Source organism: Hylobates moloch, unplaced genomic scaffold (assembly GCF_009828535.3).
Source record: "Hylobates moloch isolate HMO894 unplaced genomic scaffold, HMol_V3 SCAFFOLD_5, whole genome shotgun sequence".
NCBI classification, from domain to species: domain Eukaryota; kingdom Metazoa; phylum Chordata; class Mammalia; order Primates; family Hylobatidae; genus Hylobates; species Hylobates moloch.
In genome coordinates, this window is record NW_026652280.1 from 132,354,251 (window position 1) to 132,381,785 (window position 27,535).

Sequence of the window (27,535 nt, forward strand, 5' to 3'; positions counted from 1 at the left end):
CATTTTAAGGTACCCCATGTTACCTAACAAAATCGGTGAACATCAAGCCCAGACCTAGGATAGGGCACAGAAGAAGGACATCAAACTTGCTAGCTCAGAGCGTCAAAAGTAGAGGAGAAACAGAAAGAAGGGTCCAGAAAGGCAGTTCAGAACTAAGACCATGAACGGTCAATTTGTACAGGAGCTCCCCTCTCCAGGGTGAGTCACGCACATCTCATGGCCATGCAGGGCAATCCCCTCTGTCAAACAGACACCTGGTAGTTCTTCAAGTATTCATTGTGTGACAGGCTTTTGCTACTCCCTTTATTAGCCATTCTGTAATCTTTCAGATCATCTCATAGAATAACTGGTCATTAGTAGGTGGAACCCAGCTGACACTTTTGGGTGATAGAGTGAGAGGTGCTTAAAAATATATATCAGAACACAGAGCAGACTTTCTTTGCTCAGGAAAAATCACTTTAGTGGACTCTCTTAATTATGTAAACATAATTTGATATAGGATGGGAGTTACATCAAATTACAACACTGCACAGCCAATAACTTCAAACCAAATATGGGACATCCCTGTGTTTAAAACTCACCTGGTCACTCTTAACCACTTATATGTAGAGTTCCTTACAACATTTCCACTTCATTTCACTGCCCTGAGCTCCTCTTTCTCACTTCCCTTCTGGCTTTCAGCCTTCAATTCTTTTTTTTTTTTTTTTTTTACTTTTATTTTAGGTTCAGGGGTACGAGTGCAGGTTTGTTATATAGAGAAACTTATGACATGGGGGGGTTGTTGTACAGATTATTTTGTCACCTAGGTACTAAGCCTAGTACCCAATAATAACTTTTTTTTTTTTTTTTGAGACGGAGTCTCGCTCTGTCGCCAGGCTGGAGTGTGGTGACATGATCTTGGCTCACTGCAACTTCTGCCTCCCAGGTTTAAGCAATTCTCCTTCCTCAGTCTCCCAAGTAGCTGGGATTACAGGCATGCGCCACCACGCCCAGCTAATTTTTGTATTTTTAGTAGAGACGGGGTTTCACCATGTTGGCCAGGATGGTCTCAATCTCCTGACCTTGTGATCTGACCGCCTCAGCCTCCCAAAGTGCTGGGATTACAGGCGTGAGCCACTGCACCCGGCCTTAATATTTTTTTTTATCTTCTCCCTCCTCCCACCGTCCACCCTCAGGTAGGCCCAGTGTCTGCTGTTCCCTTCTTTGTGTCAGAGTTCTCATCATTTAGCTCCTACTTATAAGTGACAACATGTAGGATTGGTTTTCTGTTCCTGCATTAGTTTGCTGAGGATGATGGTTTCCAGCTGCATGTTTCTGAAGAGGACATAATCTCATTCTTTTTTATTCAGACTTCAATTCTTTTTTATTTTTTTATTTTTAGAGACAAGGTCTCCCTCTGTCACCCAGGCTAGGGTACAGTAGCACGATCTTTGCTCACTGCAACTTCTTCCTCCTGGGTTCAAGCGATTCTCATGCCTCAGACTCCAGAGTAACTGGGATTATAGGCATGCACCAACATATATGGCTAATTTTTGTATTTTTAGTGGAAATGAGGTTTCACCATGTTGGCCAGCTGGTCTCAAACTCCTCCTGGTCTCAAGTGATCTGCCCACCCTGGCCTCCCAAAGTGCGGGGATTACAGGCATGTAATAGCTTTCAATTCTTGATACTTATACAAATTAAGTTAGCTTTGGAGATTTCATCTTTCATATCCAAGGTCTTTTGCTAAACAAAGGATAGTCCTCTCTATGAACAATTCTATTTCCATCTTTAAAATTAATGGTTTTAGGCCTCTTACATAAATTTTCTGCACTACTTGTATAGAATTTTAGAATCTTAATGCTAAAAGTAAAATTAGTGCAAGAGAGGTATTAATTGATAACTAGTCTATTTGTGTTTTTGCCAAAGAATGAATAGATGTGTGTCCTCTAAGATCCTTCTCATAACTGTCTATCACTTCATGTATGATTTCAGCTCAATATAATTCAACAGTATTTATGGAGTCCCATTTAGTTCTAGAAACTATACTAAGTCACTCTGGGAGATTGCAAAGAAATGAAATTAGCTTCTGCTCCTAAGAAAAGGATATCATTGGCCGGGCGCGGTGGCTCACGCCTGTAATCCCAGCACTTTGGGAGGCCGAGGCGGGCTGATCACGAGGTCAGGAGATCGAGACCATCCTGGCTAACACGGTGAAACCCCATCTCTACTAAAAATACAAAAAATTAGCCGGGCGAGGTGGTGGGCGCCTGTAGTCCCAGCTACGCGGGAGGCTGAGGCAGGAGAATGGCGTGAACCCCGGGGGGCGGAGCCTGCAGTGATCGGAGATCGCGCTGCTGCACTCCAGCCTGGGCGACAGAGCGAGACTCCATCTCAAAAAAAAAAAAAAAGAAAAAAAAGAAAAGGAAAGGATATCATTTACCCAGAGAAAAGGCAGGACAAAATGCAGATGACAGTGGGGATGGAGAACGATAATCAGATAGTTTTAAACATGTTTCAGTAGCACTCAATAAATATTTTTGAGTGGATGAATAAATGAATGAAAAGGCAATGGTGTGAGAATTTCAAAAGGCAATTGGAAATTCCAGCCTCAGAAGGATAGTCAAGGAATGACCTGCAGAGATATGATAAATAATGGCCAGGTGCACTGGCTTTTGCCTGTAATTCTAACACTTTGGAAGGCAAAGGCAGGAGGGTCAGTTGAGGCCAGGAGTTCAGGACCAGCCTGGGCAACATAGTGAGACCCTGTCTCCACAGAAAAATAAATAAACTAGCCAGTCATGGTGGCATGTGTTTGTAGTTCCAGCTACTTGGGATGCTGAGGGGAGAATCATTTGAACCCAGGAGGTCGAGGCTGCAGTGAACCTTGGTCAGGCCACTGCACTCTAGCCTGGGCAACAGAGCGAGACTCTGTCTCAAAAACGACAACAATAACAAAGAAATGATAAATCATGGGCTTGAAGGTTTACATGAGGTTGTTCAGAACAGTGTGAGAAACTGAACAAGCCAAGTCTAGAATCCCTGGAGATACTTACAGGAACAGCCTGAGCAAAGAAAAAGAAGACTATAAAGAAACCATCAGAAAAGAGAAAACAATGTGTCAATAGAGGTAACACAGAACCACAATAAACTAGAATAGAATAAGATGGAGAAAAACTTTGTTCTTTGGTGGCCATCAAACCAGCTGCTTCAGCAGAGGAAGGGGGAGTAAAAATTAGAGAGAGGGGAGTTTCATTTATGCAGGGAAGGAAAGAAGTGGGTGGTGGTGGCTCTGCACATTGGAGGAAGAAATGCACAGAGCCAGAGAAGACTTGAGCAGGGCTGGAGGCTGGCAGGAAGGAGTTACTGCAGCTGGGAGAGAGGAATGGGCTTACTGACCGAGCACCAACCTGCTGGAGGTCAACCGTCAACTGCTGAATCCGTAACAGTCGGGTTCTCTGCTGCCAAAGAGGTTTTAGCCTTGGAAAGAAATGGGGCACTGTGTTCTCAGAAACAGCAGAGGGGGCTAAGAAGAAAGAGTGTGTTTTGAGGGGAGAACAGGGAAATCGAGAGTGAAACTGTCCTTCCCACCATCTCTTAGAGTGAGAGAGCCAGGTAGGGCTGTTGTCCTTAGAGAGTGTAAAAGTTTTGAAAAGGCAGCAGAAAGTCAAAAGAGATGACCCCAAGGAAGTGAGGAAGGCGAGTGTTCTCATCTTTGGACTGACTACAATTCATTCACAGCAATAGCTAATATTGGAGTTCTTATTTTTTCTAGGTGCTTGAACACAGAACATCTCACTTAACTCTTAGTACAGTCCTTAAGGTAAGTTTATTAAAATTCCAATTTTGAGATGGAGAGACCAAAGCACAGAGAGGTCGGAGTGGGGGTGGGGGAGAGATTATACCACTATGGAGCTAGGCTTCAAACCAGGTTGTCTCACTCCAAAGCCCATGCTCAGATCTCTCTCCTACTATAGGCTACCTCATCTTTCCCATCACTTCTTACCAATATTATGCTCTCTCAGCCCTGTTCCTGATTCCTCAGCCCTATTTCCCACTCCTGGCTGTGGGCCTTCTCAGAGGCTCTTCTTGTATCAGAAATATCCTGCCTGCCCAGCAAACCATTCATTCCAAAACCTCTTCAAGGATTTCTTCATAGGTACTATTTCCATGATGACTTATTTGCTTAAATGAATCTGAGATTGAGGTGCTCTTGCTCACGCATACAATGCATTGCAATTGTACAACGCACGTGTGACAGATGCCACTAGCTTTCCGGTCATTGGATGCCTACGCTAATGGATACTTCTGCATCTACGCTGATGTCAGCACATCCAGGGGGAGAGGACTGTTTAATCTGCTCCAATTCTTCCTTATCAGTCTGTATTCTATGATGTTAGTTAACAAATGCCATTTGCAGAATATCATGATGTTGCTAATAGGTGTCCATTTATTCATCTTCTCTATAAACTGTAGTATAGTGGCCAAAATTCAAAAGCCTAAAAACTTCTATAAGGATTTTATTCAGGAGGTCACTTTTCCTAAAACTTGATTGTTTTGTCTGCCGAACTCATATATTTCTAGGTATTTGGTAATTCCACCTTGGTTGCTTTATCTATACTTTAAATATTTCAATTGCTCCCGAGTTGGAAGGCTAGCATTTTTCTGCTTCTTCGGTAGTCCATTTTTTTTTTTTTTGAAGGGTACTAGATTTACTTGGCTCTGATTTCCCCAGGTATCTTTGTGATTCCTAGGAGCCATCCAAACGCTGCATGAAGGTAGTATTAATCTCTGCAGCTTTTTCTTCCCACTCAGGAGTTATCTTTTCTTGAGCTAATTTATTGGAAGAGAATTCCTCATTGTTCTTAATTTATCACTCTCTGACACTGTTTCCATTTCTGGTACATTTATTGGCCTCATGAAGGCAAGACCAAAAAATTAAAGTAAAATAAATTAAAATAAACCCGAGTTTAATGTTTCAAGTTCCCGGATGCTCCTCCTTACCCACAATCCCTTTAAGATATTTAAAGAATCTTGTATCGTTGAGATGTCTTCTAAGGCTGCCTTCCATCACTGTCTACTTTACATTTCTTTTTTCAGTTCACTTTTAAAGCCTCTTAGTATTGTTTCAAATGCCCCCACCCTTTTCTTCTTTTTAAGTGTGCTGGTTTTATAAACCAGGAACCTTCTGTTTTCCCATGGTGACATTTAATCATTATCTTCTGTGTGATGCTTCTTCATTTATTAGTCTGAGCAGTTAATTCATTTGCTGGACACAGGATTTATAGGAATCTTTAATTTGCCTTATTATCCACTTTGTTTGCTCAATCAGCCCTTTGTAATAGTATCATGTTTTTCTACTCCTACTTAGCATCTTCATTCCACTTCATTCTATGAAATCAACTCTCCCCCTTCTTTTGAATGACTTAGCTGCTGTGGTCTTTTTTGCCTTTCTCTCCATGATTTTAGCATCTTGGTTGATTAAAGAAGAGCTTCCTCTTAGCTTTCTGCCTATTGACTTTTAGGATTGAAGTAAAAGACAATTTAATTTTGGGCTCATGGCATATCTTCTCTTGTGCCCATAATCATGTGTGACAAACTCATTGGCTTAAAATAAGCAAATTCTTATTTTCATAAAACAATCATACTTTTTTCTATCATTTCCTACTAGTTATAGGACATTTCATCCCCTTAGGTCATCTCGATAGTCATCAAAATTATTTTTAAACACTTTTACATGTTTTCCTTTAAAATAGTTCATTTTCATAAACACTTTCTTCTTGGTCTTAAAACATCTGCATTTGCTGATACTTGTGTTTTACATGTTCCTTCTTATGTTTCTGATGGAAATATTTTGCTAATCTATAGAAGCTTAAACTTCTGTCTTTTTTTGGGGGGGTAACTTTTTCTAAACTAATGTTGCAGCCATTCTTATCTAGAATTCATCATATTCGTAGTACAGTCTCAAATAACTTAATGGATAAAGATAGCTGCCTTGGAGTTAGACACTCCGAGGCATGAAGGGGTTAAATTATGAGCGCAGCGATGGCGACCTAACAAGAAGGCGGTAATGGAACCCAGAGAGGCCAGCATTCTTAAGTCACTTCTCCCATCCCTCTCGCCCCGCCCCCGCCAGTTCATCTCTTTTGTTGCTGGCTAGTTTCCTCTGATTGTAATTCATTCTGTATTCCTTCCTGCCCCTCTGTCTTGGCTAATTGTTCTTTCCCACACTACCGGGTTTTAATTTCCTCAAGTTATCGCCTTATCACCGGAGTTTACACTTCCTCAGCTCTTTTGGGCCTGTCTCCCGCTCACCACTGACTTTTGGTGACACTTGCCCGACCGCTCAATTTCCACTGTACCTTAGTTTGCCGATCGCTGAAGTGGGACTGTTATTTCTCCCACTTCTCCCAAGGCAGCTGCATCAGAGTCCAGTCATTTTAGGACAGTTTTGCCAGTTAAGATCTATGTCTGAGCTCTGTGGTGATTTTCATGGACATTCCAATGAGTTCCACTAGCAAAGCTGGAAGCTCCAACGATATGCCATCATTCTCTTCCCCAGATCACTACATTCCCCCAAACAGCCTTTTGGTTCTGTTTACCCTTATTTTTAACTTTGAAAGGAAATCTAGCAATAAAAATTCTATTTTGCTCTGAGTGGTACATTCACTGACAAGCAATTTTCTCCATGCTTTAAAAGTTGAAGTGACATTTTGAGCAAACTCACTATCTCAGAAAATGTCTTCACGACATGGTGCTGACCTAGGAATCCCATCAAATGCACAGACTCATCAATTTTCTTTACATTAGGTTCAGAGGAGAATCTTAATTTTCTAAAACTACAATCCATGCCTTCTAAAAATCTCTTGTCATTATCGCATTGTGAGGGAAGGGAATTCGATATTAAATACAGACCACTTTGCATTAATTCCAGGGTGTCAAGAGTTAAAGGGAACACACAAACCCAGTGTTGCTATTTTGTTTTATTTTGCTCTTACGGGATGGATCCTTCCTTTTCCTCTTAGTGCCTGGGGCTGGGGAATGAAGTGTCCTCTGCCTGAGGAGGTGGAGTGGAGGCCTTCGTTTTAAGACCAGGGTTCTGATTACACCTGACAGGGCTGAAACCTGATGCCCGCAGAGCTTACTGGTATCTTATCTTCTTCCACCAGCCAGGATTACAGCAGGAATGTAACAGAAGTTGTCACTGATTCAGTTTGTATATGCTTAGTATGTAAACAAAAAAGCAAAAACAAAAACAAAGTTCTTTTTCGTCCTCCTTGAAATTAGCTCGAGAGAGAGTTCTTTCCATCTTTTAAAAAATATTGGTCAACATGAAGAGTTTTGTTCTCAAGGCTAAATCTTAATTCTCCTGCAGAGAGTCTCATAGTTCAAGAATAATCACATTTAATAAAAAGTCTACCTCAGAAAAAGATTCACAGAACCTGAGCCATGGCAGTGATTTTGTGGTATTTGGATTCGTGTCTATAAAAATATTTGTACACCAGATGGTGGATTGTTCGACGCATTCATCCCAAACCAAAAGATTTTTTTTTTTTAACTCACACACACCAAACACTGTGGAGGTTGGGGGGGGATCATTAATTTTTTTCCCAGTCATGCTGCATGAGTAATGGTAAAAGCAACAGCTAAAACAATAAGATTACTGTGTTGAATTCTTAATGCATTGTCAGGTATAAAGACTTCAAGTAGTGCTGAAAATATTTTCTCCCTCTGAACAACACATACCTTACGTACAACTCACTTTGACAGTTTACCAAGTGTACATATTTTCTAAAACAAAATCATCCTGCTGATGGAGGAAGCTATATGGGGTGACCTACTCAAGACTGGATTGGGAAGCATCCAAATTAAACATGAAGCCAACAGCCTAGGGCCCCAGTGATTCATCCAACATAACTTTTTCTCTGCAGGTTGATTTCATTTTTAACAGTCAATTCTCAACTAACTACTCAAATGGGTGGGGAGATATACATGATAAAACCAAAACAGGATAACAGAAAACTAACTGTGCAGTGTCTAATGTTGGTAAGGGGGTTGTTATCTATGTCCCACACCATGGCCACTCCATGGATCTTGGCTGTTCATTTATTGTGATGTTATAGCAAACGTGGACTATTTCCTGAAGGAAATCTGGCCCCTACCCATGGGTACACTGTAGTCTGCCTCTTTGAGGACGTAGGTCTATACAAGTACATGGCCTGGTTAGGAACCTTCACTTTCACAAGTGGATGCCAAGTTCTTAGGTATACATCTGCATCTAATCAGAAGTATAGAGTTTCAGCTGTTGGGTACCTGCCAGACAATTTATCCTTGACTTCTCTGCTGCTTAATTCTTATGGAAGCTTGACTGGAGAAAACAACATTTACGGAGAGTTGCAGGCCATCCATCTTTCTTTCCTTTCTTTCTTTCTTTCCTTACTTCTTTCTTTCTTTCCTTCCTTCCTTCCTTCCTTCTTTCTTTCTTTCTTTTCCTTCCTTCCTTCTTTCTTTCTTTCTTTTCCTTCCTTCCTTCCCTTTCCTTTCCTTTTTCTTTTCTTTCTTTTTTTTTTTTTTTCCAAGATGGAGTCTCACTCTGTCTCCCAGGCTCAAGTGCAGTGGTGGCCATCACAGCTCACTGCAGCCTTGACCTCTTGGGCTCAAGCAATCCTCCTGCCTCAGCCTCCTGAGTAGTTGGGACCACAGGCATGAGCCAGCATGCCCAGCTAATTTTTACATTTTTTGTAGAGAAAGGGTCTCCCTATGTTGCCCAGGCTGGTTTTAAATTCCTGAGTTCAAGCAAGCCTCCCACCGTGGCCTCCCGAAGTGCTGGCATTACAAATGGAAGCCATCACACTTGGCCTTCTTTTAGATATTTTAGATATTTTAAACTTTATCTGTGGATCAAGTCAGATAATTAAAAAACTTCATTTCTGAACTGCATCATGTCATTCCCTCAGAGAACTGAATTTTAAAGGACCTCACTTTGTCATTAGGCCCTAGGTTAAAGGCTCCTTGAGTGATACCATAAGAAACAGCTGTTGGAAACTCATCTGCTTTAAGTGTCATTCATGACATCAGTGTCCCTTTTGAGGACATATGGGAGAAATGTCTTTCAGGTCTTAAGGCTCCTGAGACCGTGGTATGTATGTTATAAAACACTGTGAATCCTATAACTGGTCTGTTTTCTTCATTGCTCAGAGCCAAATTTGTGATCCCCCTCCAGAAACTACTTGAGTCTTTACAGTTGGAATTTCCGTGTCGTGAGTGGTTTTATTTCTTGTTTCACTTTACTGCCTTGCTTGTATTTTTCTCTTTGTTCTAATTAATTTCTTTTGTTTCAATCATATTGCATGATTTTTATGTTACATAAAATGCATGTCAAATGAGGTGGCGATTTGAAATCATTAAATCATCCTTATGGCATTTCCTGAGCAAATAGCAATAAAAATATACCTTTGGAGTGTAAGGGAGGAAAAATTTCTCACCCATTGCTGGGTTCATGGCTGAGGCATCTATAACAAAAGACAGATTAACAAAAGAAAAGCATATAAATTTATGTAATATGTAAGTTTTATATGGCATAGCTTCGGAAATGAAAATCCAAAGAGACAGAGAAACCTGTGGGTTTTTATGCTAAGTCTGATGAATAAGTGGATGATTGTGGAGATGATTAGACAAAAGCTGTATGATCTAATGCTAATAAACTAGGGGGAACTTAGCAAGGCTTGTTTGTTCAGATTCTTCTCTATGTCTCTGTGTCTTCAAAGATAGGGGCGTTCCTTCCCCCTGGCTACAGGGTGGGCACCTCTGGAAAGAAGGTTTTATGACCTCCTTCTAAGAGAAAGGCAAGGGGAAGGTGAGCGTAACCTTCCTGCCTCTGGGGTTTTCTGAAGTGCGAAGGTGCCATATTTTGGGGTAGTGTGTCCTGAACCCTACAAGGGTTTATACTCCCAAAAGTATAAATAATTTGGGGAAATCTTTAGGATGTTTTAATTATCCCAGACAATTGGGAATTTGATATACAGTGACACCTTAATGAACGAACTCTCAGGACAAATCTAGTTTTAATTAATTTGACTGAGTTGCAGAATAAATTGAAGGACATGCTGATCTCAGACAGGAAGGCACCATCACTGGTGGGAAATGTTCCTTGAACAGGGCTCGTGTGGGCCAAGGACTGAAACCAAGGCCTGCTTCATTGGAAAACGTGAAGGAAGGAGGGAATTCATTCCCCGTAACACAAATTAATGCTTCACTCCCCCTTTCAAAAATCTTGTCTATAGTATTATTATGCTTAAATTTAAGTAAGCCATAACATAATCCTTCTATCCATCCCTGATAATGGAGCTTATTTATGAAGATAAAGTCTACCAAATACCTTCAACAATGTGCCCAGCACTGGGGATAAATCAATGAGTCAGAATCCCTGTCCGCAACACCCGCTTTGAGCCCTTTTCTTTGTTCATTCATTCAAACAGTATTTATTAAGTATCTGAAGGGAGGGCTATGACTGTGGCAGGACATCTAAGTTCTAATGGATGAGGGGCAGCAAAAAAAAGCCCACCTGAGGAGGTGGCATTTAGATTGAGGTCGGAAGGATGAGGAGTTGGTCAAGAGACAGGGAAGGAAAATACAGTCCTGAGGATGAAACAATGTGTGTGAAGCCTGGAAGTGGGGAGGAGACTGCAGGGGCGGCTGGAGATCCATGTGGGAGGACCACAGGGTGAGAGGGTGCTGGGTGAGGTCATAATATGGAAAGCATTTCCTCTTCTCCCAAATGGTCTCATGGCCACACCTTTCACCTCCTCCAAGCCTTTGCTCCACCCACCTTCTCAACAAGGCCTCCTCTGTCCCTCCCGTCTCAATTGCAACACCCCCTTGCTCCAATTAGTTTCCATTGCATCTATCACCTTCTAACACAGAAATAATATGTTATTTATTCATTATCTTTCTTGTTTGTCTCCCCCACCTCAGTCCTACCTCCCTCTAAGCTTCGGTGAGGCAGAAAGTTTTGTCTGCTTTGTTTACTGACATATCCCTAACATCTAGAACAGGGCCTGGCATTCCGGCCCTGGTCATCAGGGCCAGGTCTTCAATCAATAGCCGTTGAATGGAATTGAATTGAAAGTTGATGAATGTTTTAAGCAAGCATGTGGCCTTATCTTATTTAAATGTTTTGAAGGTAACTCGAGATTCTGAGCAAAAACAATGCTGTAAATCCAAAAGACACTTTTCTGAATTGCTCTGTATCAACTCTGGAATCGAAAACCAAGGCTTGGCTAGCCAGATGTTAAGCTTCTTCCTAACCCTTCTTTCCAAGTTACCCGAGTAGAGAGCGGGAAAGGTACAACATGGTTATTGTGGAGGCTTTAGGCACAGGGATGAGAGCCCCAGAAAGAATGCCAACCACCCTATGCAGTCAAGTCAAGCCAGAAGCATGGACTGTGTGCATGCCTACCAACAAAGCCCAAAATAACTAGGATCAATTAAATGGCAGGTACAGAAGTGTGTTTGTGTCTTGATTCTCCTCCTTGTTGGGGCTTGCTACTGCCCTGAGGAAAAAACTGTTTACTTTTCATATCAGGTTTAAACAATTTTTATTTTTAGGCTTCACTCAAAAGTAAAGCAATTTGTACTGGATAATTCATTTTAAAGAAGTCTGTTGAGAGAAATTGCCTCAGGATGGGGCGCTCAGATCCCATTAAGAGGGGATTTATTGGTTAGCACAGGCTTAGAAAAGGTTGATTCATTCATTCGACAAATATTTATTGAACATTTTCTGTGTGCAAAGCCTTGCTGGAAAGTTAAGCATGCAGTCCTTTTACAGATTCCTTATAAAGCTTACCTTCCAGTTGGGGAAATAACATGCGCACAGTAAGCTAAATAGAGAGGCAACAATGCAAAGTGTGCCCCAAAGCAGCCTGTGATTAAATGCGAAACAGGTGGTGGAGATCGCTACCTCAGACAGTCATACAATTTTTTTTAAAAATGATTTTTTTCCTAAAGCTAAGTGAATTACATTTAAAGAACCAACAGTTATTCTGATATTATGCCTTTCATGCTTTTTGATTAGTAAATGTCTTTTTTAAAATAAGATATTGTGATGGTGGTAGTTGTTTTTTAAGTTCTTATTTGGCAGAATAAAAAATTGACAATCAGATGTTGTACTTTATTATTTTGTTTTTGTTTTTTGAGATGGAGTTTTGCTCTTGTTGCCCAGGCTGGAGTGCAATGGCGCAATCTCAGCTCACTGCAACCTCCACTTCCCAGGTTCAAGTGATTCTCCTGCCTCAGCCTCCGGAGTAGCTGGGATTACAGGCATGTGCCACCACACCCAGCTAATCGTGTATTTTTAGTAGAGACGAGGTTTCTCCATGTTGGTCAGGCTGGTCTCAAACTCCCAACCTCAGGTGATTTACCCACCTCGGCCTCCCGGTACTTTATTATTGTTTTTAAAAGTCTTACTAGTCCATTTCAACCCCTCTCAAGCTAGAAACTGCTGCTATTGAGGCAAACAGGATTGCAGCCAGGAGGGGCTCGTGGACTGGCATAGTAAACTGGCTGGGTTTTTCATGGTCAGAATGGAGGCAGATAGACATCCTAGATTAAGTAAGTCACAGCACATTTTTGTGGAGTTGAATTCAATCAGATTTTACGTGTAGCAAAGCCACAGATGTGACAATGGGGACGGCGGGTGGGAGTCGGTGAAGAGCACCCCCTGCAAAGAGCATGCACAGATGACTCTTGAGAAATCAGGTTGAAAGTTGGGGAAGATTGTGGAAAGCCTTGAATATCCAAGTAAGGACATAGACTTTGGAGATATGGGCAGAATTTTATTTAATTTTTTCAATTTTTTCCTTCAATTCTGAAATATGTCCTGATGGTCAGCATTTTTATGAACAGTTTTAAAGCAGACCAGTGATATGAAAAAATAGTATTTTTTTATTTTTTATTTTTATTTTTTGAAACAGAGTCTAGCTTTGTTGCCCAGGTTGGAGTGCAAATGGCACGATCTTGGCTCACTGCAACCTCCGCCTCCCAGGCTCAAGCCATTCTCCTGTCTCAGCCTCCCAAGTAGCTGGGATTACAGGCACCTGCCACCACGCCCGGCTAATTTTTGTATTTTTAGTAGAGATGGGGTTTCACCGTGTTGATCACGCTGGTCTCGAACTCCTGACCTCAGATAATCCACCCGCCTTGGCCTCCCAAAGTACTGGGATTAGAGACGTGAGCCACCACGCCCAGCCGAAAGAATAGTATTTTTAAAAGATTAAACTCAATGTAAACTATGGACTCTGGAGATAATGATGTATCAATGTAGGTTCATTGACTGAAACAAATGTACTGATGTGGGATGCTGATAATCGGAGAGGCTGTGTATATATGTCTGGGGACAGGAGACACACAGGAACTCTTTTTACTTTCTGCTCAATATTGCTGTGAATCTAAAACTGCTCAAAAAATAAAACCTATTGTAAAAAGGATTAATCTGGCAGCTGAGTGCAAAATGGATAGGGGGTGGGGCAGATCGAGAATATAAAGTCACAAGATACAAAATTAGGTACAAGCATCTGTCCTGGAGCTTGAGATTTATTAGCTACATGACAAATCCACTTTCAGCAGGGAGCGACTCTAAAGGCAGGGAACCCCGCCAGGAAGCAATTGTAATGTCCCAGACCCAAAATAAGCAGGGCCTCGAACAAACTGTCAGCAAAGAAAATGGAAAACAGAGAATGAGTATGGGCATGAATAAGAAGGAAAACCCATGGTACTTGGTGATTAATGAGGTCTGAGGGAAGCGAAGGATGGGCAGAGTGACCCTGGGGTTTGACCAGCTGGGTGATACCTGCACTGCAGTCAGAAATAGGGAAATCAAGACAGAAAATTCTGGGCAGTGGGGGAGAGGGACACGAAACTGGGGTGGGGTTGACTTTGGGTGAATGGCAGCACCTCTCTGAGGAGGTGGGAGTCAGTAAGCAGCATTTCCTAAGTGCCAGGCACAGCGCGTATCCCCAGCATCTGTATGGAAGCCATACAGGGGTGGGAATGACTTTTTAAAGTGGAGAACCTGAATCTAAAGAAAGCAGCATCCTCAATAGGAGGATATTTTCAGTCCTATGACGTTTTCAGTTCTGTTCTCCTATTGGCTCCAAGAAATCTTAGAGGAATAGAAAACTGTATTATTTGCTCCAAGAGTCAGAATAAAGACAGGAAGCGGTGGTTGCTGGTCACCTTTTCCGGGAGTGGCCCAGAGGATGTTTACAGGAAAGATTCCTTTCTGCCCTTTGACTTGTAGGACTGTCAGACTAGAAATAGGGACTCTAATGTAGAAGTTGAGCAGATTCAGAGAATAGGTGAAACCAGAGAGGAACTCCCCAAGAGACAAAGCACCCTTGTACATCCTTCAAAAAGAAAGAGAAAGAAACTGTGGAGGGGGCAAGAAGAATCTTCCTTAACATAGGATGACATCTCTGTTCCTTTCTCCTCTTTGGCCTTGCCCTTTTCTTTTTCCCCTTTCCCAAACTTCCTTCTATCTTACCAAACAAAAATATGAAGTGAGGATACAGACAGGAAAAAACCTGTAAAATAAGTGTTTTCCCCAAATCACAGGTTATTTTTAAAGACCAGCCAATCATGCAATCGTTGCTATTACAGTTACATCAGGTGAAATTATAGTACTTACCGAGACCACCTCTAATTTTTTTTCTTTTTTCTAAGACAGGATCTTGCTCCATCACCCAGGCTGGAATACAGTGGTGCAATTATAGCTCACTGCAGCCTCAAATCCTGCACTCAAGAGATCCTCCCACCTCAGCCTCTCAAGTAGCTGGGACTACAGGGATGCACCACCACGCCTGGCTAATTTTTAACTCTTTCATAGGAACGAGGTCTTGCTGTGTTGCCCAGGCTGGTCTCGAACTCCAGGGGTCAAGAGATCCTCCCATCTCGGCCTTCCAAAGTGTTGGGATTACAGGCATGCACCACCACCCCTGGCTACATGCCTAATTTAACATGAGCTAGAGTTAGGTTTGGCCATCCCTAGTGTTCAGTGGGGCATCCCTAGTGTTCAGTGGGGTTGTAGAGTTAGCCTCAAATGCCAGAGTGAAAGTCCTTGCCCATCACTCCCTCATGGGGTAACCATGGTGGAGCTGCCCAATTTCCTCATCTCAGAAGTGAAGATAATAGCATCAACCTCATAAGGTTGTTGTGAGAATTGCATGAGGAAACCATGGAAAGGAATTCATAGAATACTTAGAAAGGCAGTAAGTACAGGGACAGATTTGGGTTTCAAAGGACTTGAAGACTATACAACTTTGGAAGCCCTCTTTAATAAAAAGAAGCTAAATCTTACCTTTGCAAGTTTTATATGAATATGTGACTATGTGAACACATTGCTCAGGTCCTCCCCTCGCCCGCACACAAGGTCTAGAAAAGGCTTATTAAAGCGAGACGTCCTGAAGCTTAAGCGTCACCAGCTTCAAGTTCAACCCACCTCTGAATAAGTGCTTCAAATAAATATTAGCCCTTGCTGTTATTTATTTATTTAAAAAATGTTTATGGAGCACTTACTATGTGCCAGGCTGTGAGCTTGCAGCTAGAAGTTGGGAGTGTTGCACATCTGGAAATCCTATGCCCTAGCTAAGGGAAGGTCACCAAATATCAAAGCAAACCAAACTCCTTATCTAAAGAATGTGGTTTGATTTGACAAAACATCCCAAAGCTAATAAATGGCTGCAAAGCACTTTGCAGACCTCTTTAACAGCAACATTGCACCAATGGAATAGATGAGCTATTTGTGGTTATTTTATTTGTCCATTTTAAAAAAGTGATAAAATAGATCTAACATAAAATGTACTATCAACCATTTTTAAGTGTACAGTTCAGTGTTATTAAGTACATTCATATTGTTGTGCAACCATCATTACATTCATCTCCAGAACTCTTTCTTTTATTTTTTGAGACAGGGTCTCGCTTTGTCACCTGGGCTGAGAGTGCCGTGGCAAGATCATAGCTCACTGCGTCCTCAAACTCCAGGGCTCAAGCAATCCTCCCACTTTAGCCTCCCTAATAGCAGGGACTACAGGCATGTATCAGCACACCTGGCTAATTTTCGTATTTTTTTTTTGTAGAGATGAGGTCTTGCCATGTTGCCCAGGCTGGTCTTAAACTCCTGGGCTAAAACAACCTGCCCACCTCGGCCTGTCAAAGTGCTGGGATTACAGGCCTGAGTCACCGTGCCTGGCCAGAACTCTCTTTATCTGACAAAGCTGAAATTCTGTTCCTGTTAAACAATAACTTCCATTCCTCCCTCCCCCAAGCTTGCAGCAAACCACCATTCTACTTTCTGGCTCTGTGATTTTGACTACTTAGAGTAGACAAACACTCTAAGTATAGTATTTATATCTTAGATCTATAAGTATCCTCTCATAGAGTACCTCATAAAAGTGGAATCATACAGAATTTATCTTTTGGTGATTAGCTTATTTGACTTAGTATAATGTCCCAGAATTCATTTTTGTTGAAGCAAATGTCAGAATTTCCTTCCTTTTTAAGACTGAATCCCATAGTTCATTGTATGTATATACCACACTTGGCTTATCCATTCATCCATGCATGAACATTTGGGTTGCTTTCACATTCTAGCTATTGTGAGTAATGCTGTTGTGAACATGGGTGTTCGGTAGATGTTATTTTTATGTTGCTTTAGAACATCTGTGTCTTTATGATCACTGATTAGAATGTACTTGGACTATCGCTTTCCTCTGCTCACATATAAACTAAATAAAGCGGTCAAATACCGACAAACCAGTCATCAAACTTAAGTTTGGAGAAGTCAAGTGGGTCAGGGGAGCTTTGAACTAAGACTCAGAAGATTTGGGTTCTGGTCCCAGCAATGCAGTCAATGTTGGCTAACTATGTAATATGGTGGCAAATGATTTCATCTGGCTGGGCCTCAGTTTCCTCACCTGTCCTGTGAGTGATTTGGACTAGGGTTTCCTTTCTAGGATGATCAGCTCAACTTGGCCTCCCAAATCAAAGAAAATCCTGTGTCCTTGGAAACCCCTCAATCCAGGGGATGATTGGTCACCCTACCTTTCAGCAAATTCTCAAATCTGACAACAGATTTCAAAGAAATGTGCTACATTAAATGAAATCAGGCTATTTATCTCTTCCCCACCCCCCAGGAAACATCAGAAGGGAATTCGGCAGCCTAGTCAGACTAGGACAAAATTCCAAATGTGTAATTTTTAACAGGCTTTTTGGGAAAGTGCTGATTTTAGATCCTGTTAAGAAGTCATCCCCCACAAATATTCTGGTTAGGGAGGTTTGTATGTTAACGATTAGACAAGAGCTGTTAAAATTTCAGCTGAGCAACTTAAAATATTTCTTACTTTTAATAACTAGTTTGACTTCTCATGGAACTAACTGTAAAACAGGTAGGATTTTTTCCCCCTCAAAGTGCACACTTCTATGTCACAGAGGGAAAACAACAATAAACCAACTAAATAAAACTAAGGTTGACTCTGTCTGATCTGCAACTGAAAGGAAAGGTCAGCCTGGAATATGTTGAAACTCCCCTAGTCTTATACAGGAATGTGGTGATATGCCTGCCTGAAACCCCAAATAAGCCCCCTTTCCTGGCAAGATGATCCAGCCAGATTCCAGCAGCAAACAGGCAGGGCTGGTGTGAATGAAGCCAATGAAGATTCAGGGGGCTGGGTGCGGTGGCTCATGCCTGTAATCCCAGAGAGCCAGTGTGGGAGGATCAATTGAGCCCAGGATTTCAAGATCAACCTGGCAACATAGTGAGACCTTGTCTCTACAAAAAATTAAAAATTAACTGCGTGTGGTGACATGCGCCTGTAGTCCCAGCTACTTGGGAGGCTGAGGTGAGAAGACAGCTTGAGCCCAGGTCAACGCTGCAGTGAGCCATGATTGTACCACTAGACCCCAGCCTGGACAACAGAGCAAAAACCTGTTCAAAAAAAAAAAAAGATTCAGGAACTGTTAATTTCTAGATATGAAAAAGTGGCCTGATTTATTTGGACAAAAGAAGCAGTTCAGCTCAATTATTTTGGTTGCATATTTGTACATTATTTGAGACTATAAGCCTAGATCTATGGGCAGTTATAGTGCGTTACTGATTTGATTGGATCTTGACAGAGGGCCTAAAAACAATCACAGGCCTACAAGGACAACTTTCTCCTTACAGACACAGACATGAAACGACAATTCCCTATACCAATTATTGTTATTATTATTATTTGAGACAGGGTCTTGCTCTGTTGCCTAGGTTGGAGTGGAGTGGTGTGATCTCAGTTCACTGCAAACTCCACCTCCTGGGTTCAAGAGATTCTCATGCCTCAGCCTCCCAAGTAGCTGGGATTACAGGCATCTGCCACCACACCTGGCTAATTTTTGTATTTTTAATACAGACAGAGTTTTGCCATGTTGGCCAGGCTGGTCTTGAACTCCTAACCTCAAGGGATCCGCCCACCTTGGCCTCCCAAAGTGCTGGGATTACAGGTGTAAGCCACCATGCCCAGCCCTATATCAATTATTATCTTCTATAGACAATGGTTTAGTGACCCCTTTTTATGGTTTATCATAATAAAATCTCTATTTATAGATCAGATTATATTTTATAAAACCTATCCACACATATATCACCCAAACCTCATACATTAAGATAATGCATGTAAGGTGAGATATTATTCTCCTTGTTTTATAAATGCAGAAGTAGAAGCCTAGAGAAGTTAAGAGTCTTGTCCCCAGACACAAAATGGGTAAGTAGCTCAAGCCTAGGTCTTCTGAATAAAAATCAGGAGACTTCACCAACATGCAAAGCAAAATGCATTGTGCTTTTTAAATATTACTCCTAGCATTTTTGCAATCTTTCTCATGCTATCATCTTAGATAATGATTAACAGGCATTTAGAGAGAGCGTTAAAGTAAAAAACTATTTGGCAACACACAGGTTTAAAGGGCTAGCAAGAGAAAGAGGAGCCAGCAAAGGGGTCTGTCTGAGTGGTGGTCAGGGAATAGGTGGAGGACTTGGCCAACTCAGTGCTGCCTCTTAAGCAGAGGGAAAGGAGAGAGAAAACTTCATCTGTAAGTGTCATAAATGAGAAAGACCTGTGGGTTCTTTGTTGAGGGAGCTACTGATGACTTCAGGGAGCACAATCCCCCAGAATCATGGAGTCTTGGGTTCAGTTAACCCCAATACTTATTCATGTCACTGATGCCCGCCCAGATGGTCACTGCTTGCCTAATGCAATGACTCTCAGAGGCAGCTTTCTGAAGCAGCCTTGTGCTTTTGAACAACTTTAACTCCCTGGAAGTTCATTCTTAAACCAAGCGGCTGCTATGTTTTAAATGATACTGTTGTAAGTGTTAGGGATCAGAGTAGTAAACAAAGTGTTCAAACTTACTGCCTTCAAAAAGTTACCTCCCAGTGGGGAGATTTATTTTATTTTATTTTATTATACTTTAAGTTCTAGGGTACATGTGCACAACGTGCAGGTTTATTACATATGTATACATGTACCATGTTGGTTTGCTGCACCCATTAACTCGTCATTTACATTAGGTATTTCTCGTAATGCTATCCCTCCCCAAGCTACCCACCCCCAACAGGCCCTGGGGTGTGATGTTCCCCACCCTGTGTCCAAGTGTTCTCATTGTTCAAGTCCCACCTATGAGTGAGAACATGTAGTGTTTGGTTTTCTGTTCTTGTGGTAGTTTGCTAAGAATGATGGTTTCCAGCTTCATCCATGTCCCTGCAAAGGACATGAACTCATCATTTTTTATGGCTGCATAGTATTCCATGGTGTATATGTGCCACATTTTCTTAATCCAGTCTATCATTGATAGACATTTGGGTTGGTTCCAAGTCTTTGCTATTGTGAATAGTGCTGCAATAAACATAAGTGTGCATGTGTCTTTATAGCAGCATGATTTATAATTCTTTGGGTATATACCAAGTAATGGGATGGCTGGGTCAAATGGTATTTCTAGTTCTAGATGCTTGAGGAACCACCACACTGTCTTCCACAATGGTCGAACTAATTTACACTCCCACCAACAGTGTAAAAGCGTTCCTATTCCTCCACATCCTCTCCAGCATCTGTTGTTTCTTGACTTTTTAATGATCACCATTCTAACTGGCGTGAGATGGGGGGGAGATACACTTTAAACAATAATAAGGGTAATATCAAATAGGAACAAGTATTTTGAAGAAAAACAAAGCGGGGTGATTGTGGGGAGAAAGAGGGTCTTGTTTCTTAGTCAGGGAAGTTTTCTCTGAGATGATGCCATTATGGAAGATGCCCTAATGAGAGGAAGAAGCAAGCCATGTGGATGGATAACTAGGGGGAAGAGCATCTCGGGTAGAGAGTACAAAGGCCTTGGGGCGAGGAGCAGCAGGAGGGGGAGAAAGGGAAGGAGATTTTCCAGAGCAACTAGAAAAGTGAAGTTGTCATTTACTGAGATGGGAAATTCTATAGGTTTAGGGGCAAAGATCAGAAGTTCAAGTTTTGACACATGGGTTCACACACTCATTAGACATCCAGGAGGATGTGTTGAGAAGGTGATTGAGGTCTGTCTGGGGTTCAGGGAAGGGGCCCATACTGGAATTTTAATGTTTATGACTTAGAAGAAAGGATGGGGTCTGAGGCTGGAGCCCTAGGCACTCTCCCATTCAGAATTTGGGAAGCTGCAGCACCCAGCAAAGGAGATTGAGAAGGGGTAGTCATTGAGGTTGAAGTACCTACAGGGAAGGATGACTCAGAAACTAATGAAGCAAACTTTAAAGAAGAAGGCGGGGCCAGGCAGGACCAGGGTGTGGTGGCTTACACCTGTAATCCCAGCACTTTGGGAGGCTGAGGTGGATGGATCACTTAAGGCCAGGAGTTCGAGAGCAGCCTGGCCAACATGGTGAAACCCTGTCTGTACTAAAAATACAAACAATAACTGGATGTGCTGGTGCACGCCTGTAATCATAGGTACTTGAGAGGCTGAGGCAGGATAATCGCTTAAGCCTGGGAGGCCGAGGTTGCAGTGAGCCAAGATCACACCACTGCACTCCAGCCTGGGCAACAGAGTGAGACTCTGTCTTAAAAAAAAAAAAGAAGGAGGAAGGACATCTCTGTTCCTTCTTCTTAAGTTTGTTGTGAACCTAAAACCACTCAAAAAAACAAATAAAAATGAAGAAGGAGGAAGGCAGGATCAGATCTGTACAATGCTAATAGGTCAAGTAAAATGAGAACTAAGAGCTGGTCACTGGACTTGGCAATGTGGAGTTCATTGGTTATCCTGACAATGGAGTTAGGGGGATGTGGAAGGATGGGAAGGAAAGCCTGACTGGCGTATAGTCAAGAGAAAATGAAGGAAGAGTTGGTGAAGACAGCAAATATAACAACTTTTTCAAGGAATTTTGTCACAATGAGAATCAGAAAAACGAAGTAGCAACTGGAAGAGGATATGTGAGAGAAAGGTGTTGTTCGTTTGTTAAGGGTGGGAGATATCACTATATATTTGTATGTTTATCTGAATAATCCAGTAGAAAGAGAGAAACTGATGCAGAAGAGGGGATGATGGTAAGAGCAAGGTCATTGCATGGGGGAAGAAGAGACACAGGGCCCAGGTGAGGGCTGGCCTTGGAGATGAACATAGTTACAGAAGGAGCCTTGCATTGTAATGGGAGGGCAGACAGCATGTGAGGATACAGATGTGGACCTTTAGTGGACTTAGTGGTACATATGTGGAAGCTCTCTTATTATGCTCTTATTTTTTCAGGGAAATAAGAAGCAAACCAAGAGTTAAAAGCAAGAGGGCTTGAGAAGAGAGAAGAATCAGTGAAATAATCTCTTGAATGGAAGAGTGAGTTGACTGAGGAAATCAGCTGGAATTGCCAGGCAGCACGAAGGGTTTGAGATCACTTAAAATTTGATGTTATTGTTGGGTCTTTAAGATTAAGCACCAAACTCCAGACCCCACTTTGCTCTTAACCCTCAAACATGATCTTCTTTAAGACATAATAACATCATTATTTTATTTGATCTGACAAGCATTTGTGTTGCACCTATCCAAGCCTCTGGTGCAGAGGTGCAGTCGAGGGCATGTTCTTTCCAGGGACAGACTGGTTGGTGGGTAGAGACAAGAGAGAAAGAGAGAGAGAGGGAGAGAAGAAAAGATTGATTCCATTGGGAGTTTTGCCTTCATCCTCCATGAACAGAGGGAAATCAATGCTCATCGAAGGCAGCAAGCTCCCTTTAGAAGGAAAGACATTAATAGCTGGGAAATGTGGCTTAGATTTGACCTTTCACTTACTGAACACCAGAATTAGACAGGCTTACCCATCCAGACCCAAGCTTCAGTGAACCCTCCCAGACCTCTCCAAGGTAGGCTTCTCTGAAACTAACAGCATGGAGGAAATAGGTCAGGAAATGAGTGGCTCCTTGTAGGCGCTCGTTGCCAAGAGGAGAGAGGCAAGGAAGGTGTCCCCATCTGGTGCAGGCTCAGTTCTCCTTCCAAAGCCACTAATCAAGTATGTTATTCCATCTGGCAAGAGTGCAGTAGAGAAGGGCAAGTGGGAGAGTAGAAGGAAGCCAAGAGTGTGACACTAGTTCATGTCCCCACATGGAAGAAAACAGCAGGCATGGGGAAGAAAGATTCCCTTTCATGAATTGAAAGTGAGGTCTTGGACCCTAGGTGGCTGCCTTGTCCCATGCCTGGGCCTTTGACTCCCCCTTTCCTGCCCCCCTTTATCACTGAAATAAGCACCAAATAGGTGAGAGAGTGAGAAATTTGAGGGTATAAATACAACATTGATTACCATGTTGGCCTTTGAAATCTGAGCTAACCAACGAAGAAAGTGAGATAGCAAAAAGGAAGTAGGATTAATCAATTGGAGGCTCAACTGAGGTCAAAGAGCGGTTGACTCAGAGGTTTTAAAGGGATTGTGCTGGAAAGATCACAGCCTTTCACATATTTGGAAATTACTATGGTGGTCCTCTTGAGTCTTTTTGCTTGGATTAAACATACTCAGTTCCTTTAGTGGTCCTCATAGGGAAATGTTTCCAGTATATTTATAAAGAGCATGTTTGCTTTCTATTGAGCACGCTCCAGCATGTGCCTTTGAAAGGGTGGCACCTGGACACTACTACATGGCTTCATCCAGCTGGGGGTAGGCATGGAGTGCCCATTTTCCCAGGCCATAGACGCCTTTCTTCACCTGGGACAGGAAGCTGAGGATCTCCTTCCTCTTCACTATTTCCCCACCCTGTGAACTCAGCTTGAGCTCTTTGTCTACTACAACCCCTGTGTCTGTTTTGCCCAGGTATTGCTGCCAGGTGAGGACTCCACCACCCCACACTCGGGCAGTTGTGGCAGTTTTCTGGGGACCTCATGTGTACCGATATTAAATAGCAAGGATTGGAGGAGTGATTTATCTGTGGGTCATTTGAACTCTTACTAAAATTCTTAATGACATTTTTATTCATTTCTTAATCATTTAGTGTTAGTCTCAGAAGTTTTTGGTGGTAAAGGGAATGTATGTTTACTCATATCTATTTATTCAGCAACCACAAATGTTTACTGAGAGCCTTCTAAAATATCAGTACTGGGCTACAGACATGGCCCCTGTGTTCATGAAGTGTGCAGCATAAGACCCAAAGAACATCCCTTTGTTTTGTATTTTTGAGTAAGGGAGATCGCCATTTACCTAGAGACCGGAACTCATCTATAGGAGTTTTTTCTTCTGTCCTCTGGTTGTAACAGAGGAATTGACTCTCATGTCTTCGAAAGATAGGCTCTTTATTTCTACCTTGGGACCTATGGCCTCTCATTCACTCTTTCTCTCCTGCATCATCCATCCCTCCCTCTCATCTAGGTGATTCTCTTTAGCGTATACATCTGCTCATATTTCTCACCTTCAAAACCCCCTATCTTGTCCCACATTCTCCTCTCCAGCTACTGATCTATTCCTTTATGCTTGTTCACAACAAAAAAATCATCTGTGCATAATGTGTCTGCGGCTAGAAAAAGCGGGGACATGTTTGGAACAGCTGTGAGTGTTACAGCAGAGGGCTGATAAGCGAGGAGGAACACTTTCCAGAGTGCAAGGCACTGACATCAAAGCACTCTGCAAACATTTTGATAGGAGGCAGCTGTGTTATAGCAAAGAGGGCCCTGACCTCCCCTCTCAGAGGACCTCTGCTGAGTCCTGGTTCCACCATCCTTTCACTGTTGTGATCCTGATCAAGTTACTTAATTTCTTTTGAGCCTCAGTTTCCTCATCTATCAAATGGAAATAGTTGTGGCTCTCTCATAAGTTTGTTGTGACTATGAAATAGGGATGCTTGAAAGTATGAAACAAATGTTAGGAAGTATTGTACAGCAATAGTTTCCTTTAAAAGAAAATGGCTAATCCCAGTTGGTTTGGGTGTTCCCGCAACAAGAGCCTGAGCCAATGGCTCCCCTGTTGTACACTTGGGAATGTGATCCCAGGGAGCAGGAGAGAGGAGGAGGAGGAGGGGAAGGAGGCAGTCCAGTGCAAATTGGGATCACTAAGTTGCTCAACGCTGCAGGCAGCCTTGACCCACACAACCTCCTGAGGAAACTTATGAAATGTGTCTCAGAACTGTCCATCCTGGGAACTGAAAGGGGCAGCATTTACCCAAAGGTTCCCATTCCCATCTATCAGGGGTGGTCCATGAGCACTGACTCCCCTCTCTTCAGGGTTACACACACATAAATGCCAAGTGGACACCACAGAACCTCAGGGGAGGAAGTGAAAAGTAGAAGGTGCAGGAGGAGACAAGGCCATGTCAGGTTGTACCTTTGAAACTGGCTCAAAATGGGATCCTGGCGCAGTGGCTGGACTAAGAGGTGAGATCAGGAGGATTTGAAATGGTGCACAAGATACAACCCCATCCAACAGAAAGAGAAACCAAAAAAATGATGACGTGACTTGGCTTGGGTATTTTTAGCAGGGATTATGTGCCATCTCTGTAGAAAAAGAGAGTAGGCCTTACACATTAGTTTTTAACCTATTTTTCTAGACACTATGTGTTTCTGTAGAATTAAGGAATGGAATCTCAAATGCCCCACCTGGCTTTTTGCATCAAATTGTAATCAGAGACTGCATGACCTAATTGGAAGAGACCCAGACCAAGATCTTGGGGAAACTACTCAATGTCTCTGAAGCAGGGGATGGGGAAGGTGGGTAAATTGGGAACCTTACTACTACCATCTTTCCTGCCTACTTTCTAGTGTTTTGGGGGCTTTTGTGGAGAAGGGGAGAGGAGGTTCATAAAATAACCTATGAAAAAATTTTTTATAAATGAGGAAGGATTATTATCATTTGGGTATTATTAAGTATTGATGATTAAAGTCTATTTCTCCCCAGGACTGTAGCACAATCAAAGTAATTTGAGTTCAGTCAAGTGAAATCAATAAGCCTAGAGCACATACTTTGTGCCAGGCCCTGTGCAATCCATTAAAGATAAAAAGATGCATAAAGAGGAGGGACAGAGAGTAATTTTAATTCTTGGGTACTAGGCATGACTGCTATTACAGGAAGAAAAAGAAGGAGCATCAGTGCTTTGCTAGGCAGAACTGTACAGAAACAAAGTCTTGCTTTTTCTTGGGTTATGTCTTGCTTTATAAGGCCTTTCCCATTAAGAAAATTATAACTACCCTCTTATATGTCCATTTAGTACTTTTGAAATTTTGTTTTATATTTAATGTATAGCTTTTAAAATCTATTTAACTTTTCAAAATTGGTAAGTAGTAGACATATAACTGTATTTTTTTCAAATGGATAGCCAACTTTTCAACACCATTTGTTAAATATCCTATCCTTTCTCATCATTTTGAAATGCTACCTTTATCTTATTTTACCCTTACATGTGGTCTCTGGTCTCTGCCATTGATGTATTGTCTATTCCAGCAGGAATTTAACATTATTTAATTATGGTAGCTCTATAATTTGTTTGATAACTGATAGGTCAACATTACTCCCATTTTTCTTGTTTTTCTCATTTTATTGGCTATTCTTATGTATTTACTTTTCTGGACAGTGTTTATAATTGCTTTATATTCCATTATAAAATCCCATTGGAGTTTTGGTTATGATTTGCCCATATTTTCTAGAGGAAATATTATTCAAAGTCACATATTTAGAATAAGATAAAAAGGAAGTGATAAGATGTTTGAAGAGAATGACAATATGAAACAGTTGTGAAGAATGGAAGAGCTAGTCCATCAGATTGTCCCGTAGATAAGGAGGCAACCAAGTATTTATAGTGGCATCAATCTGCAGTTTAGGTGATTTTCATCAATGTTCAGCCACTCAGGAGCAGGCGTAAAGAATGATTTGGCTGGTCTTACACTGGGATTGGGTTTGGCAAGACAAGCATAGCAGAAGGAGAAAAGGGCAAAAAAAAAATGAAGATACTTTTATTTATTTGTCTTCCTTTCAGTAAAGACAGAATAGAAGTAACTGTGTTTGTCTTTCACCAAATAATAATATATATGAATAAATGAAGAGAGGTGTAATTTTTTTGTTTTGTTGTTGCTTTAAACATCTTTATATAAGATGTTTCTTGTGGACAAGAAAGCTAAATTACAATTGAACTTCTTATTGTATAAATAATTTATCTTGTGTATATATATATTTTTTACCATGTTACACTTGAGATACTTTCTTTTGACAGAAGAGCACTTTTGGTGTAAACCCCTATTATTTGAGTGTGGATATTTTCCCCTAACATTTTCTTTCTTTGGAACTAAGCATTCTCAAATGTGTTCCCAGGGGAATCTGGAAATGTTGGTGCATATCCATTTGGCAGTTTGGAGATTTGTTAGAGTGTGGGAAAATTCAGAGGTTATTTTCAGGTTATGACATCTGAATATTTCTTTGCAGGTCCAAAGCACAGTTTATTTTTAATACTGTAAAGATACCACAGTCCTGATCCTCATTTTAAGAAGAAAATGCTGCCATCTTTAAAGAAATATAGCTTCACATAAAATCCTGAGTTACAAAAGTGAAGACCTAAAATTCAGATGAAACATAACAGTCTACTAATGTTTCAAATTGCCTATTGATTTATTATGTTTTCCCTTACTTAGGCAAGTAAAGTTAAGAACTATTGAAGTTCACGGCCATGAGGGCACGTCCATGGATATCATAAAGCAGCCCTTTTACATTTTCTGTCTCTGTGAATCCAGCCTTCAGCAGGGTGATTGACAGCTTCAACCTGGGGAAAGAACGCAGTCTTTCCTCTGGGACTTCCCAGACCCAAGACCCTGCCCGTCCCCATCACAGCTCTCTAAGCCCGACTGCCTGTGAGGTGGAGAAAGACTCAAAGAAACTGTGCCAATCCCAATGATACCCAGGGCCTGACTACTGCAGGGAAGCAGAAATGATGCCTTGTAAATTGGTTATAAAATGGCCTTGTCCAAAGGTATGTGACTGCTGTTTTCATAGTTCTCGTCAGCCTCAGAACGTTCTCCATATTTCTTTCAGCCATGGGAAGCAGGTCTCATGCAA

The 27,535-nt window shown here is 41.7% G+C and overlaps 1 long non-coding RNA gene across 1 annotated transcript; it reads left to right on the forward strand.

Annotated features, from left to right (window-relative positions):
• Positions 1-27,377, forward strand: LOC131383539 (uncharacterized). The gene is made up of 3 exons (XR_009213680.1): positions 1-198; positions 3,755-3,802; positions 26,909-27,377. It is a non-coding gene; the product is annotated as an uncharacterized LOC131383539 (long non-coding RNA).
• Positions 27,378-27,535: the final 158 nt, after the last annotated feature.